The following is a 16,056-nucleotide window of genomic DNA, read 5'->3' as shown; positions in this document are numbered from 1 at the left end:
TACATTTTTCCGAAAATAACCCTGGCCGTGGCGGCTAGGTAGGCCGAGCATGTACCCGTCGCTCCACGCTCTCTGTACTCATGGTTGGTCGACCTTTCCTTTGCCCTTACCTGCACCATGGAGCACCCGTGAGCCGAAGCCCAGCAAGAAAACTCAACACAAAACATACAACATATGGATAGTAATCCACAGTATATAACAAAATAGCCAACAGGCTAAACACGTAGCGGCCACGCCATCCCAGGCGCTTTACCAGGCCCTGGATTCGCGGTCTTCACCGAGGGGTGACTCCAGCACCCTAGGAGGGTCTCGCCCTAACGGCCTGCACTTACCGCGCTCAACGCCGATCCTGGCCTTCGCCGTTCAATCACAAACATGTACCACATTGCATAATAATCGCAAATAATTTAATCACACGTTGAGCACAAGTATGAGGGTCGTGCCCTACAATACAAACAATGGGGTCATGCCCTGCTCTATGGGTACAACAGTTTCCTTACCTGTGTCCCGAAATATCCGAGCACCACGATCATGAGAACAGTCCTCTAACCCGAGCCATGATAAGATCCTAGTCACAACACATGTATAATAACCATCCATTAGGTTCTAAACCAATAAATAACTTCAGAGTATTAATCTATTCGCCTGGACCTTGGATTCTACCAAACCAGGTAGTAAAATCCTTCCCGAGCCTTAACATTCGAGTTCCCAAGCCTTAAAGCCTAATCTCCCTTATTTTCCAATTATGGTCGCAGCATGCCCTTTAGCGCTGCGGCCCACTACTTGTTCAGAGGCTAGGCCCTCCTTGTGGAGGACAAAAGACGCGACATGCACCCCAGGGTCGCGGTGCGCCTTGTGAACAAAGGCCTCCCCTGGCCTTCTCACTCATATGGGTCCCAGAAATCTAGAAACCAGCCAATTCCTTAAGTTTTCCCCCAAGCCTAAACCCATAATTCACACCCCAAACTTCAGCCAACCTCGGAATTAATCCTAGTATTCTTATCCATATAGCCTAAACATCCTAACAAATTCATAAAAAAATTCTTACATCCACAAAACACCCAAAATCAACCTTGGAAACAATTTTCATGGAAGTAAAAGTTCTAACAAAGTTCAACAGAATTCAACATGATGATCAAGTTTAAGAGCTTACCTCTGAACTTAATTTGACCATGAACCACTTCCTAGAACAACAAGCTGCCAATTCCTCACTTCCTTAGCCTAGGATTCTCTGATTTCCTTCAAAATATCTAAGCTTTCAAGAGGGAGGGAGTGAGCCGAGTGAGACAGCAAAATTGAGGTTTCTTGCTTGGTTTTCCTTCTGTTTCTTTTTCCTTCTAAGTCCCTCTAGAACCTCAGCTTTCTAAACCATGTATATCCCTTGTCAAAGGTCCAAAATGCCCTCTTAAGCCTATCTACATCCTTAAGTGCCACCAAGGGAAATTCCGTCATTTGCCATGTCCCACTAATTCTTCAAGTGTTCCTATAAATCCCCATTTAATCCCGACATGTCCAAATAATTACTAAACCACTACCCATTACTTGGTAAATCCCGAGCACATATTACATTCCCAAAATACCCCTAGACTCCTCCCAAGCCGGGTATTTGACCACGTTGCGACTATCTAACTAAATTGCTCCCAAGGACCATCTCAAATCGTACATCATAAATATATCACCACTCACTCATGGTTTCAATCACAATTAACACATATATCACATTTACACCCTCAACAAGCTAAAATTACAAATATGCCCCTAATAGCCAAATGGGGCCCACATGCATATTTAATTCACCTAAACATGCATTTCTAATCACATAATCATCAAATTCATATATTGACATAATTAAGTCAATTATTGCCCTCCCGACATGCTAATCAAGGTCCTAAGCCTTATTAGCGAATTTGGGACGTTACACTATTCATAAGACAAGAAATAATTATAACATAAAATATTCACAATCAAAATAAATCATATCAAAACACATAATCAACATAACATATCATACCATACCAGAATCAATCCAACTAAGTGTGCAACCGATCATGGAAATGTAAGCTTGCATTTCAACATAACATAAGCATGTAGCTTATCGTAACGCAAAAATGAAAATTACCATACCATAACATACAACATACACACACATATCATGAATACACATACCATGCATAGATTAAAACATAAGCCATACTTATGACATATAAATCAAATATTCTTAGGTACATCGAGCGTACACTCTGCGTGCAGGTGTCCACACTTCTTACCTCAGGTCAGAGTAACAACATTAATTATGTTCCCTTCAAGTTCCCTTACTGAGCCCTAGTCACAACATAGAACGTCAGAATCATAATTTTCATATCAAACCAACACTTTGTTATAAATGCACCCATGCCACTCAAAATATCCTCACAAAAGTCTGAAAACCATTCTACAAATCAAAACTGAAACATAAAGCTAAACTAAACTTCCCTTTCTGGGTGAGTAGTGCGGCTTGGGTGTAGTCATGCTAATAGAGAGTTTTGACTTTCTGGACATGTACCGTGGTCGTACTAGGCTTTTGCGCGGTCACGCTTGACGATTTTCCAAATATCGCATGATACGATCTTAACCCAAATTTCCCCAAGAACACGAACTTAAACATCATCAAACCCATATTTCAACATCAAACAATTCCAACATTGAAAAACAACATTCCTAAACATATCTAATCATTAATTTATCATCAATTCATGCATTCATTCAAAATTATCATAAATGCATGGTTAGGCTTCAAGAACCCTATCTCCATCTTAAACCTTGTTACAACATCTTATTCTATAACGAAACGTTATTCATTTACCACAAATCATTCGCTAGCATGTTTCTTACATTAAATCAAAATAATAAACATCCTAATATGAAACTCTAACAATCAAATCATGACTTCTACCCTTAAATCCAAAGAACAATTGAAACATGTCCTATAGTCTATAGAGTATAATTGGATCTTACCTCAAAGTTTATTCCTAATTCACCAACCCTTCTAGAACTTAATGGGAGAGTGATATATTCTTTGCTTTGCTTGATAAAGTGGCAGCAATATTACAATACACTTAACCCTAAGTGTCTTCTTAATCTGCATATACTAACCCTAGAACCAAAGGACTAATTTTCCCTCAATTCTAACTCTCCCATAGTTAGGATCAAGTACTCCAATTAATTTCACTCTAAGCTAATAGTATTCAATTTTCTTAGTTAACATATGGCCCAAAAGTCCTCTAAATTATACAATGCCCCTTAATTACATATTATTTACACTTATGCCCTTACAACTTGAAGGAATTATTGTTGTTACTTATAAACGTACACAATTTCAACTAATGCTCACACAGAATACTTCAAAATATAAACATAGTCAAATATCCACATAAACATGTATTCACATAAAATTACAAATACCCCTGATGGTTACAATATTACGATAATGCCCTTCAAGGGTCAAATTACTAAATTTCGCTCACATGTCAAATTACCAAAATACCAAGATATTCTGAGACATATATTATTAAGCCTCTGGCAATGGGGCTTCAACAATGTGCTGGCCACATGCCTTTCCATCTTCATCCTCAGGGTCTGAGTTATGGCACTGCTTTTTAGCCATCTTAAGCATTATCTTTTTCAATCTCTCCATCTCCACCTAGAGACGTTCGTTTTGGGAATTATGTGCCAGGTATGTCCTGTGGTCAGGCATTGCTTCTTTTCTTCAAGCATTTAGGTTGTCTCGGAGATCCGGTTGAGGGTATCTCCCACGTTGGTCCTCATGAATGGCCCTGTTCTTGCGAGCATTGAGATTAACTCACAACTCATTCTGCGTGCACCCGCAACAACCATGCTCGAGGAATCTTACTTTTGTTTCCCCATCAGACTCGACGTAATCATTGTTTACCTAGATGATGATGTGACATACTCAATCCATGGAGACCTCTCTTCTATTTACTCCAGGTCCTAGGTTTCTCTGAGGCTACTGGGGGCATGAAGGGTTCTCTCTTTCCAGATGCCTAACATGGTCTGTTACAATGCGCATGGGCTCCTCAGACATTGTGGGCATAGGGGTCTCCTTGGACTCCGTGGACTTCTTCCAGATCATGCACCTTCCTCGGAATGTTGAGAGGCTCGGAAGCTCATCAAGATTGTTTTCGTTTATGTGGAGCCTTATCTATTTCTCTCCCCATTTATGATGGGTGCACTGGTGGTATCCAACTGGGTGCACATGGGGCTTTCTAGTTGGTTGTTCTTGTGCTAAGTTAGCGGGTCATGCAGGTGGCACTCCAGTTGGCTGCATAGGTGGTACTTTGACTTTGGGGTTGTTGATAAAATTCAACACGCAAGTATACGTATCGTTTCCCAAGTAATAACTCACGTGAGTGAGATCGTTCCCACAAGGACTATAACTAATTACCAAATAAATTGAATCAATAGTTCTATTTGGCAAATAAAAATTTATTTTGAGACTAATTAAATTAAGCAAAGAAATAAAACTAGACAAATAACAATATTCAATCAAGGGATGAAAATTAGGGAAAAGTAATTTCAATTGCTTCAATTATCTAATTCAATAATGCAAAAATAATTTTCTTTCTTCTTCTAATGTGATGGCAGATTATAAAATTACCAATATTCTTATTAAGACATAAAGGTACTAAATTGCAAGGTAAAATAATGCATTTCTGAGATAAATTACACAAGCAATCAGCATTAAGCAATAATCGAAAGCCACACAAGCTATAGAAATACTTTCATTTTATATCAAAACCTATGTTTATTCAATTAGAGCATTCCTAATAATCACTTTTCATATTTCATATTAGAATCATAGATCATGTAAAAGATGGCCAATCTAAAGCATGTATTGATCACAAATATGAATAAATCACATATCAATAGAAGAAAGAAAAATATCAAAATTGCATTAATCCATAGATAACCTCAGACAATCTCCATTAAAATCCCTTAATTGGAGTTTAATTCATAGTCTCCATTGACATGTTCTTAACTCATTCAAAAACAAACATAATCAAAAGCAGAAAAATAAAGAGAGAAGAGAAGAAACTAGTTTAGGATTGTCACGATCCGCCAACCCCTGCTCCAGTCTCCTTTTTCTTCTTATTCTAGGGTTCGAGAAGTCTTTTTTTTTTTCAAATTGCGATTTCCCCCTATTAAAAACGCAAACCACCTCCTTTCTCTCCAAAAAATGACGAAATTACCCTTAAAAATTCTAACACGTACGGACGTTAGCGTCGCGGCCCAAATTCCTGCGCTGCAGCGCTAGTGCATGATAGAGAAATTTTGAACTTTCTGTAAAGGGGCTCATCGCGGCCGTAATGCACCTTAGCGCCGTGGCCCTAATTCCTCTTGGGATCTTGACTTGCAATCTGGAATTCTGACCTCGCCGCAGTTGTAATGGATACCAACGCCACGACCCCATCAGTAGCGTTGCGGCCTTAACTTGAAATTCAGTTTAACTCGCTATCGGCTCTGGTTTAGCACTAAATCTCCACTTTTCACTCCAATAGCCCAATTATAGTGCATAAACCTGAAATCAAGAAAAACAAGAATAAATCCACTCCAAAATCCTGTAAACCAAAGAAGAAAACAATGATCGAAACACTTAAAAAGTAGGCTAAAACTAGCCTAACAAATTCCCCCAAACTTGCTTCTTACTCGCCCTCGAGTAAGGAAACGACTCACAAAACTTAATACAAACACAACACGACAAATTAAGCCTCCATTATTATTCATAGCACGCCACCATCACCCATAAAAATTCATCCATTAAACAACAAAAATTTCAACTCAATTACTCTAACAATTAATCCTAATGCCTTATTTGGAAATAAAAAATATACTTGCAAATTACAAATCAACAATTGGACAACATCATACACGCCTTACTCTTTCCAACACTCCATAAACCAATATTCAATAAGCTTGCACACTTACCTATCTCCACTAATGTCAACAATTCAAGCTTTGGAACCAAAGGACATTTCAGCTTAGGTAAAAGGTGGTTGAAAAGTCATTTAGGCTCCATTATACCATAAGCTTACTAAAACCAATTAAACCTTAAACTTTTACAACCATCCCCAATTCCCCATCTTCCAATGATTGAGAAAAGTTTCACAAATGTAAACACATTTACTTTTTTTTGTTTTTTTTTCTTTTTTCGAAATTGTGATATTGCACACACTTTTATTTTCACAACATGCAATTTTTTTTTTAGATACTTTTCTTAATCAAGAATTTACATTGTTTAACCTCTCATACAAAAACTGACTCAATTACAATTCCCTCCCACAAACTTACTTTTGAGCTTATGGTATAATTTTTATGGCAAAGGGAAAGTAAATAATAATAGATACAATTTTTTGCTCAACAAAAGTGGTTTAACAATAATAAATAGGCTAGGCACAAAGGGGAAACTAGGGATAACACAATAAAGGTTAGCTTGAAAGGCCTAGACTTTCCAAAAAAAAAACCCCCTAATCATTTTCCAAAGCATGTATTGTCAATAATTTCGTCTGAAAAGGCAGATCATGCAAGTTCTATCCTATTCAACCATTCATACCTCAAACCAAAGTAAAACATGTACGACACAATCCAATTATTAAAATTTGCACATATACAAAAATTTCCAAAAGGCATCCAAATTAATCCAAAATGTAATCAAGTTAAGCACACGGCTTATTTACAATTTCCATTTTACAAGCGACAACAACGACATTTATGCATATCATAGGCTTAACTCGAAGCACACAAACACAACAGAAAACACATGACAACACTGAAAAATGATTAAAACTAACTAAAATAAACCAAAAAATAAAAATAAGTCCCTCCCCCAAACTTAATTTCACATTGTCCCCAATGTGAACACTATAACCCAAGAGAGAGAAACTTACCTGACAACCCCCTCAGAATGGGCTTAGTGGCGGTGGCTGATCATATGGAGTGAAACGCGGTGGTAGTGCAAAATAACTCTCATCTTCTTCATCCAAAGACCACCGAGATACCAAATTATTCAGCTGCTGAATATGGTTCGTATCATAAGCACTCCGTTGCCCCAAATAATTTTGCATATGCATGTTTTGCTGAATAAGGTAATTCAGCTGATCATGAGTGTAATGCATAGTAGGATCAATGTGACAACCTAAAGCTTTGGGTTCGTCCTCACCGTCATCGATCCTCTGACGGCGTCGACCTCTTCCTCTCAGAACTTGCGGGGCGTCATAGGGATGCGGAGGGATGAGGCGATTCACCATGGCCAACCCGACTGGATTTTGCGGAGGCACCTTCATGTCAATTAAGTATTGAGGTGCGCCATACGTAACACACAGTTCAGTAATGAAATTTCTATGTCCCAACCCGCCAGTAGTCGTACCCTAAATTATATGATTGATACTTTCCCGAATATTCCTCCCAATGTTTAGATTGTACCCTTTCCAAGATTGCATATGTCACCTTGAGGCGGTCAATCGGGATATCAGACAGATGATTCTTGGGAATCAATTGGGCACTCAAAAAATAGCACCAAGCTCGAGCCACTTGGTTCAGTTCACACCGATACATACAATTGGGCTGACCATCCTTCAAATGAATTCGCGCTCCAGGAAAACCCAATGTCTCCGCAATGTCAACATAATCTAGATTATCGGCCCCCAATACCCGAAGCTCTTCTTCTTCCATGGGAAAGTCAGGTACCTCATACAATAGAATAAATGCTGCAAGAGTAACTGGTATCTTCTTGCCCCACACAGTGACAACATTGTTGTCTCTTTATGGTCAGTTTGCAAGAAATTCATATGTCATCGTGTGATTAGCCTTCCCATTACAATCAACAAATTGGTCCCACTGTCCACGAGCAATATTAGCTCGAATAGGCTCATACAATGGCTGACCCTCCAAAGGTTCTGTACTAAATTCCATACCCCTTTCTTCAATTATAGGCTTTCTAGATAACACCACAAATCTTTCTTGAACCTATTTTCTCACAAACCTAGTGGTATGATAATCCGACCTTGTAGAAACACGAGGAGGGCGAGATGATGAAGCGCCAAAGCATTTACAGTACCTTTCTTTGGACCCATTGACTGAAAAACACACCAAAAATCACACTTTTAATTCCATAAAAAAATTTGGCAGCACCTCCCCTTGTTTTTATCACTTCCCAAAATCACAAAGCTTCACTATAGTCCACAATTTATCACTCCAAATAATCGCAAAAGAAAGTATGTCCAATAATCAACCAATTAATCCATAAAAATTCTCTACATACGCTGAATTTCTTCAAAAATCAAAGGAAATCTCACGAACTTTGCAAATATGAGAATGAAAATTACTCACATTAGTGAAAGACCCATTGAAGAACCACCAATGCCATCCAAACCTTGAAGAAATTGAAGAAAATTTAGGAGTAGATGGTGATTTTCGGATTAGGGTTGAAATGAGTGGGAAAATTGCTATTTTTTATGAAATTAGGTGGAGAAAGGGAAAGAGAAGGATGAGAGAAGTGATTTTTATGAAATGGGGTGGAGAAATTATTAAAAAGGAGTTAAATATTGGTGTTTATGGTTGTTTTATGGCGTTTAGGGTGGAGGAAAATCGAAGAAGATGAAGAGAGGCGGATGGAGGATTTTTTATGTTATAGGTGGTGGCCCGTGCTAGTGCCGCGGCGCTAATGTATATATTTTTTTCTTCCCTTTTTCGTCTGCTCCAAGGGCCACGGTGCAAGAACTGGAGTCGCGGTGCTAAGCCCAACTCTATTTTTGTCCTCTCTGTCAGGAGCCTCGCCACGACGTTAATGACCCTAGGCCCCGCGGCGCAACAAACTACATCACGACCCTAATTGACAGCCAAAAATATTCCTCTTTTTTTTTTTCACGTTTTGTACGGTTTTCTTTTTCCAAATTTACACGGAATGAAAAAAATAATAAGAAATAAAAAGACTTAAAAATACTAATTGTTCCAAACCAAAAATTAAAATGCAAAACAAAATACAAGTTGGGATACCTCCCAATGGCGTTGTCGTTAACGTCATTTAGCCGGACGCTGAACTCCTCATCATTGTGACGTCAAGAGGATGACAGATTTGGCCTGATTAAAATGACCACCCAAGTATGGCTTCAATCTTTGCCCATTCACCTTAAAATTACCGGTCTTCTCACTAGTTACCTCAACTGAGCCATAAGCGAATTCTTGAACAATAGTGTAAGGTTCGGACCACCTCATTTTTAGCTTGCCTGGAAACAATTTAAACCTTGAATTGAATAGTAGTACTTGCTGACCTGGTTGAAATTCTTTTTGAACAAGGTTCTTGTCATGCCACAACTTAGTCCGTTCCTTGTAAATTTTAGCATTCTCATATGCCTCATTCCTGAGCTCCTCTACCTCATTCAGCTGCAGCAATCTTTTCTCTCCCGCTGATGCCATGTCCATATTCAAAGTTTTCATGGCCCAATATGCTCGATGCTCAAGTTCTACTGGTAGATGACATGCTTTGCCAAAAACCAACTTGTATGGCGACATGCCAATAGGTATCTTAAAAGCTTTCCTATATGCCCACAATGTATTATCGAGTTTCTTAGACCAATCTTTCCTGGACCGTTGCAATGTTTTCTCCAAAATTCTCTTTACCTCTCGGTTTGAGATTTCTGCTTGCCCATTACTTTGTGGATGGTAAGGTAACGCAGTGCAGTGTCTCACTCCATATCTTACAAGCAAAGTTTCAAACTGCTTGTTAGAAAAATGACTCCCTTCATTGCTTATAATTGCTCGAGGAGTACCAAACCGAGTAAAGATATATTTTTGAAGAAAGTTAAGAACTGTTTTACCGTCGTTTGCATGAGTTGCTGCTGCTTCCATCCATTTAGAGACATAGTCCACAGCTAGCAGTATGTACAGGTTGTTGTAAGATGACGGGAATGGGCCCATAAAGTCTATTCCCCACACATCAAACAGCTCCACTTCTATAATTCCAATCAAAGGCATCTCGTTCCTTCTTGAAATATTTCCAGTTCTCTGATAGCGATCACATGCCTTCACGAACTGATGAGCATCTTTAAAAAAAGTTGGCCAGAAAAACCCACACTGAAGAACCTTTGCAGCAGTTCTACCACCGCCAAAATGACCACCACATTGCAAAGTATGGTAGTGGGTCAAAATGGAATGCATCTCCTCTTCAGGCACGCACCTTCTGTTAATTTGATCAACACAATGCTTGTAAAGGATTGGTTCTTCCCTATAATAGTGCTTCACTTCAGAGAAAAAGTTCTTCAGCAGTTGTCTAGACATATCTGGAGGAGTAATTGTTGCAGCCAAAAAGTTTACATAATCAGCGAGCCATGGGACCATCATACTTTCCCTCAATGCAAACAACTGCTCATCTGGAAATTCATCATTTATCTGGACTTCCTTCATATTCTGGCTCTCTTCTAATTCCAGTCTAGATAAATGGTCTGTCACTAAATTCTCTGTTCCCTTCTTGTCTCCGATTTCCAAATCAAACTCTTGTAGTAGAAGAACCCATTGAATCAGTCTTGGTTTGGCATCCTTCTTGGTCATAAGGTATTTAATTGCAAAATGATCAGTGTACACAATTACCTTATTCCCAATTAGGTATGGCCTGAAATTATCACAAGCAAATACTATTGCCAACATCTCTTTCTCGGTGGTGGCATAATTCATTTGAGCATCATTCAAGGTTCTACTAGCATAGTAGATGGTGTGAAATAACTTGTTAACTCATTGTCCCAGGACTGCTCCCACTGCATAGTCACTTGCATCACACATCAATTCAAAGGGCAACTCCCAATTTGGTGCAATGACTATGGGCGCTGAAATGAATTTCTCCTTAAGTGTCTGAAAAGCCTTCAAGCCCTCCTCTCCAAACTCAAATGGAACTCCATTAATCAACAAACTAGATAAGGCTTTCGAAATCTTCGAAAAGTCTTTTATAAACCGTCTGTAGAAACCAGCGTGACCCAGAAAGCTACGAACCCCTTTTACTGAAACTAGGGGTGGCAAATTTTCTATTGTAGAGATCTTGGCTCTGTCGACCTCAATCCCTTCATTAGAGATTTTGTGTCCCAACACTATGCCTTCCGTCACCATGAAATGACACTTCTCCCAATTAAGCACCAAATTGGATTCCTCACACCTTGTTAGAACCAGTTCCAAGTTGCTTAGACAATGGTCAAAGGAAGACCCAAAAATTGAGAAGTCATCCATAAAAATCTCGATGCACTTCTTAATCAAGTCAGAAAAGATAGCCATCATGCACTTTTGGAATGTTGCTGGTGCATTACAAAGTCCAAATGGCATTCTTTGAATGCAAATGTGCCATATAGACATGTAAATGTCGTTTTCTCCTGATCCTTAGGTGCAGTGGCTATTTGATGGTATCCAAAGTACCCATCCAAGAAATAAAAATATTCATGGCCAGCCAGTCTATCCAACATCTGATCAATAAAGGGTAGTGGGAAGTGGTCTTTCCTGGTTGGAAGTGGTCTTTCGGTAGTCAATACATATCCTCCAACCCGTGACAGTCTGAGTAGGAATCAATTAATTATTTTCGTTCTTTACCACTGTCATCCCTCCTTTCTTGGGAACCACTTGAACTGGACTCACCCATTTGCTGTCAGAAATTGGATAAGCCACTCCTGCATCTAACCACTTGACAACTTCTTTTCTGACTACTTCCTTCATTGGTGGATTAAGCCTTCTTTGAGCATCAATAGTTGGCTTAATTCTATCTTCCATCATAATTTTGTGCATCACTGTTGAGTGGCTGATCCCCTTGATGTTAGCCAAAGTCCAGCCAATGGCTCTCATATGCATGCGCAACACCCTTAGTAACTTCTCTATTTCAACATCCGAGAGCAAAGCAGATACAATCACAGGAAGTGTCTTGTTCTTACCGAGGAATTCATATCGCAAGTGATGAGGGAATACCTTCAATTCTAACTCTGGCGGCTTCTCAACTGAAGGCAATGGTCTTGTAGGCACGAAATCGAGCTCTTTAAAGTACTTCCTCTTCAAAGGCCTATAAGCGTTCAACCACTTCACATACTCCATGGCTTCCTTCCCATCTTGTTCAGTAACTTCCCCTCTATCAGACTCAACTCAAGAGGTTCTTCTACTACCTTCTTCTCATCCACTAGACTCTTCGCCACGTCCATAAAGAAACAGCTATCACTGGCCCCAGAGTAAGTCATAGCCCTGAGTACATTGAAAAGAACTTCCTCACCTTATACTCTTAGCTTCAACTCACCTTTCTGCACATCAATCAAAGCTTTCCCTATAGCCAAGAATGGTCTACCAAGGATGAGTGGAACATTTGTATCCTCCTCCATATCAAGTACAATAAAATATGCTAGGAAGATAAACTTGTCCACCTTCACTAGGACATCTTCTATTATACCTCGAGGATGTGCCAATGAACGGTCTGCTAATTGTAATGTCAACATGGTAGGCCTTACTTCCCCCAGCTTTAATCTTTTGAAAACTGAAAGTGGCATCAGATTAATGCTTGCTCCCAAATCACATAGATCATTCATGCTCTCAATATTCCCTATGGTGCAAGGTATAGTAAAACTCCCAGGATCTCTCAGCTTCTGAGGGAGTTTCCTTTGCAGAATAGCGCTACACTCTTCAGTTAATGCCACAGTTTCATATTCTCCCATTTTTCTTTTCTTAGACAGGATGTCTTTCATGAGTTTCACATAACTGGGCATCTGCTCTAGAGCCTCCGCAAATGGAATGTTTATATGCAGTTTCTTGAATACTTCCAGAAATTTCGAAAAGTACTTATCTAAGTTGTTCTTGCGTAGTCTTTGAGGATAGGGAATCTTAATATGATTATCAATACTGACTGGCGGTGTAGCTTCCTCGACTGATATGTTTTTAGTAACCTTGTCCTCATCTTTCTTCTGATCCAATGTGCCCTGTGCCTGTTGATCCTGACCCTTGTCTTCAACTGACTGTTTTGAGCTTGGCCCTTCGTACCTCTTTCCACTTCTCAATGTAATAGCCTGACATTACTCTTTTGGGTGAACATCATTTGTGCTAGGCAGGTCACCTTGACCAAGGTTGGCCATAAGAGTAGCAATTACCCTATCTGAGTCTCCAAATTTCTAATAAAAGAACACGTCTCAATCATGAATTGATTAAGAACATCAGACTAAGTATCAGGCTGTCTCACAGGATTCTGTTGTTGTTGCATAGGCGGCTGAGGTGGTTGTTGTTGAGGCCTAAATCTCTATTGATAGAACCCTTGAGGTGGTTGCTGAAATGGCTGTCGTGGTTGTTGAATTGAAGATTGACGTTGTTGATCATTCTTTCAGGAAAAATTAGGTTGATTCCTCCACCCTTGGTTAAAAAAGTTTGAATAAGGGTTGTTGTTGTTATTTTGACGAGGAAAATACCCAATGTCATGAGCTTGTTCCAATGGCATATTATTTACATCCGCATATTGGTACTTTTCATAAGCATGAGGACCCCCACATAATTCACACATTGTATGAGCTTGCATCTCGGGGGCTGCCATTGTACTACCTTGCAACTGTTTAGGCAAAGCCTCCACCTGAGCAATTAACTTAGATATTGCATCAATCTTATGCAAACCAGCCGCTTTCTTCGAGTTGCCTCTCTCACTTGGCCACTGTTTATTATTAATGGCCATTTCTTCTAATTGGCGCTCTTCCTCATAAATTCCCCAGCAGCTGGTGCATCAATGAGTGTGCGAGTGGTACCACATAACCCATTATAAAAGTTATGGACTAACATCCATCTCTCAATCCCATGATGTGGGCACTTCCTTATCAGGTCTTTAAATCTCTCCCACGCCATATATAAAGATTCATTATCCAGCTGGTAGAAATTTTTGTTCTCCCCCCTCAGCTTAGTTGCCTTGGCTGGAGGAAAGAACTTGGAGAGAAACTTTAGTGCAAGATCATTCCATGTATAGATTGAGTTAGGTGGCAAAGATACCAACCAAATCTTGGCTCGCTCCCTCAGAGAAAATAGAAATAATCTGAGTCTGATTGCATCATCATTAACTACATTCATCTTGAATGTCTGACAGAGCTCAACGAAGTTAGCAAGATGCATGTTTGGGTCTTCCAGTTGGTAGTCCCCCAAACTGGACACTGGATTGAACCATTTGCAGAATGGCAGATGTGGATGCTCAAAATTTCATGCTTGTAAAAGACCCAAAGTACATGCTTAGGTCCCATGAACGTCTAAATATATGGTTGAGTTGCGGTGGCCTCGGGCCACCATCACCTTGCACTTCTGCCCATATGGCCCAGCATCACCTGCGGCTGCCCAGATGGCCTCGCGCCTCGTGAGGGTGGTATGCACCTCGGATGCCTCGGCGCCCAGGAATCTCGCGAGGCCGCACCACCCCGGAGGCCCACGGGTGCCTTGCGCGCGCATATGAACGCCTCGTGTGCCTAGGCATCTCGCGAGGCCCCTCCGTCTCACACTCCCCTGCTGGCCCGCACATGCCTCGCGTGCCCAGGTGTCTCGCGAGGCCCCTCCGTCTCGCACGCCCTTACTGGCATGAACAAGCCACGCGTGCCTAGGCATCTTGCGATGCCCCTCTGTCTCGCATGCCCCTGCTGGCACGCACACACCTCGCATGCCCGGGAGTCTCGCGAGGCCCCTCCGTCTCGCACACCCCTACTGGCATGCACACGCCTCACATGCCAAAGCGTCTCACGAGGCCCCTCCATCTCGCACACCCCTGCTGGCACGCACACGCCTCGTGTGCCTAGGCATCTCGCGAGGCTGCACATGAGCGCCTCGCGTGCCCCAGGTCCCTTGCGAGGCCTCTACGTCTCGCATGCCCATAGTGCCTTGCGTCTATGTTGCCTCACCAGCCTTATTGCATGCTATGCCCACCTCGTTGAATGGGCCCTACGTCACTTGGTGGGGTTGGGGCCACCAACGAGACACCCCCTCTTCAGTTAGCCAGTTGGGACCACTTACATGGAGGCCAACCAAATATTTTTTCAAGGTGGCCCACAAGAGTCAAGAAATACGAACAAGGTACCTTTAAAGGGGTACTACCTGTCTTCATAGATGAAGGCACAGACTTGACACCTGTACTCGACAAGTAGTGGCGGTAAGGGGTAGTACGAAGAGTGGCGGCACCACTTCCACACCCCTGAACATGTACTGGAGCCAACACCACTACCCACGAGACCACTCTCCTGACCGTGTACTTGCATACGATCTGGGCCCCTGGACCACAATGTATCAGGGGCCATTATAGACCATTATAAAGGAACCACACTTCCACATGGAAGGGGGTTGGAAAAAACACTGTAGCACTACACCATAAGAAATCCAAATGCAGTTCACCATTTTCTTTCTGCAACTGTTATTTGAGTTTCCAATTAGATCTTTGAAGTTTTCTTTTATTTGACAATCTCTACATTTCTATTTTTCTAATTTAATTTGGTTGACGAGTTCTCACCGTCAACAGTTTGGCGCCGTCTGTGGGAAGGATATATTGCAAGTCACTATTCTTCCGTCGATTCTGATAGGAAAAAATGCCGCGACGTTCGAAACGGTTGAGAGTGCTACGCGAGGTGGAGTTCCATCTTGACGAAGATCATCTAAAAGCCTCCATGAAGGATCCCCCTCCACTAGCAAACATGGAGGCCCCAAGGGAGCCTGAGGTTCCTAGTGACGAAAGGGAGGCCTCGTCCCCAGCAGTCCCACCTGAGGGGGATCGTCCAAGGTCGGCGGCTGCCCCAGCAAGAGGTGCCGATGAGTTCCTGCCTCCAAGGCCGCCGCAGGTGCCAAGCCCCGGTCGGCAAGATCTAGGCCCGTCAAAGCGTCTGGCTGACAAGCACCCTTGGGTCCACTCCGTCAGCTCGAGTTCAAAGTCTCAATTCTACGAAGATGAGATACAAGAACTTCACTGCAAGAATCAGAGGCTAGAAACCACCCTGGAAAACATGCAAGAGGTGCTAAATGGGTTGTTGCAAGGGAGATCAAACGTGACACTCC

At 41.3% G+C, this 16,056-nt stretch overlaps 1 non-coding gene across 1 annotated transcript; it reads left to right on the top strand.

Moving 5' to 3' along the window:
- The first annotated feature begins 13,831 nt into the window (after window positions 1–13,831).
- LOC133807920 (small nucleolar RNA R71) lies at window positions 13,832–13,938 on the top strand. The gene has a single exon (XR_009879803.1). It is a non-coding gene; the product is annotated as a small nucleolar RNA R71 (small nucleolar RNA).
- The last annotated feature ends 2,118 nt before the right edge of the window (window positions 13,939–16,056 follow it).

Source organism: Humulus lupulus, chromosome X (assembly GCF_963169125.1).
Source record: "Humulus lupulus chromosome X, drHumLupu1.1, whole genome shotgun sequence".
Taxonomy (NCBI): domain Eukaryota; kingdom Viridiplantae; phylum Streptophyta; class Magnoliopsida; order Rosales; family Cannabaceae; genus Humulus; species Humulus lupulus.
This window is presented reverse-complemented; position numbering and strand designations above follow the sequence as displayed.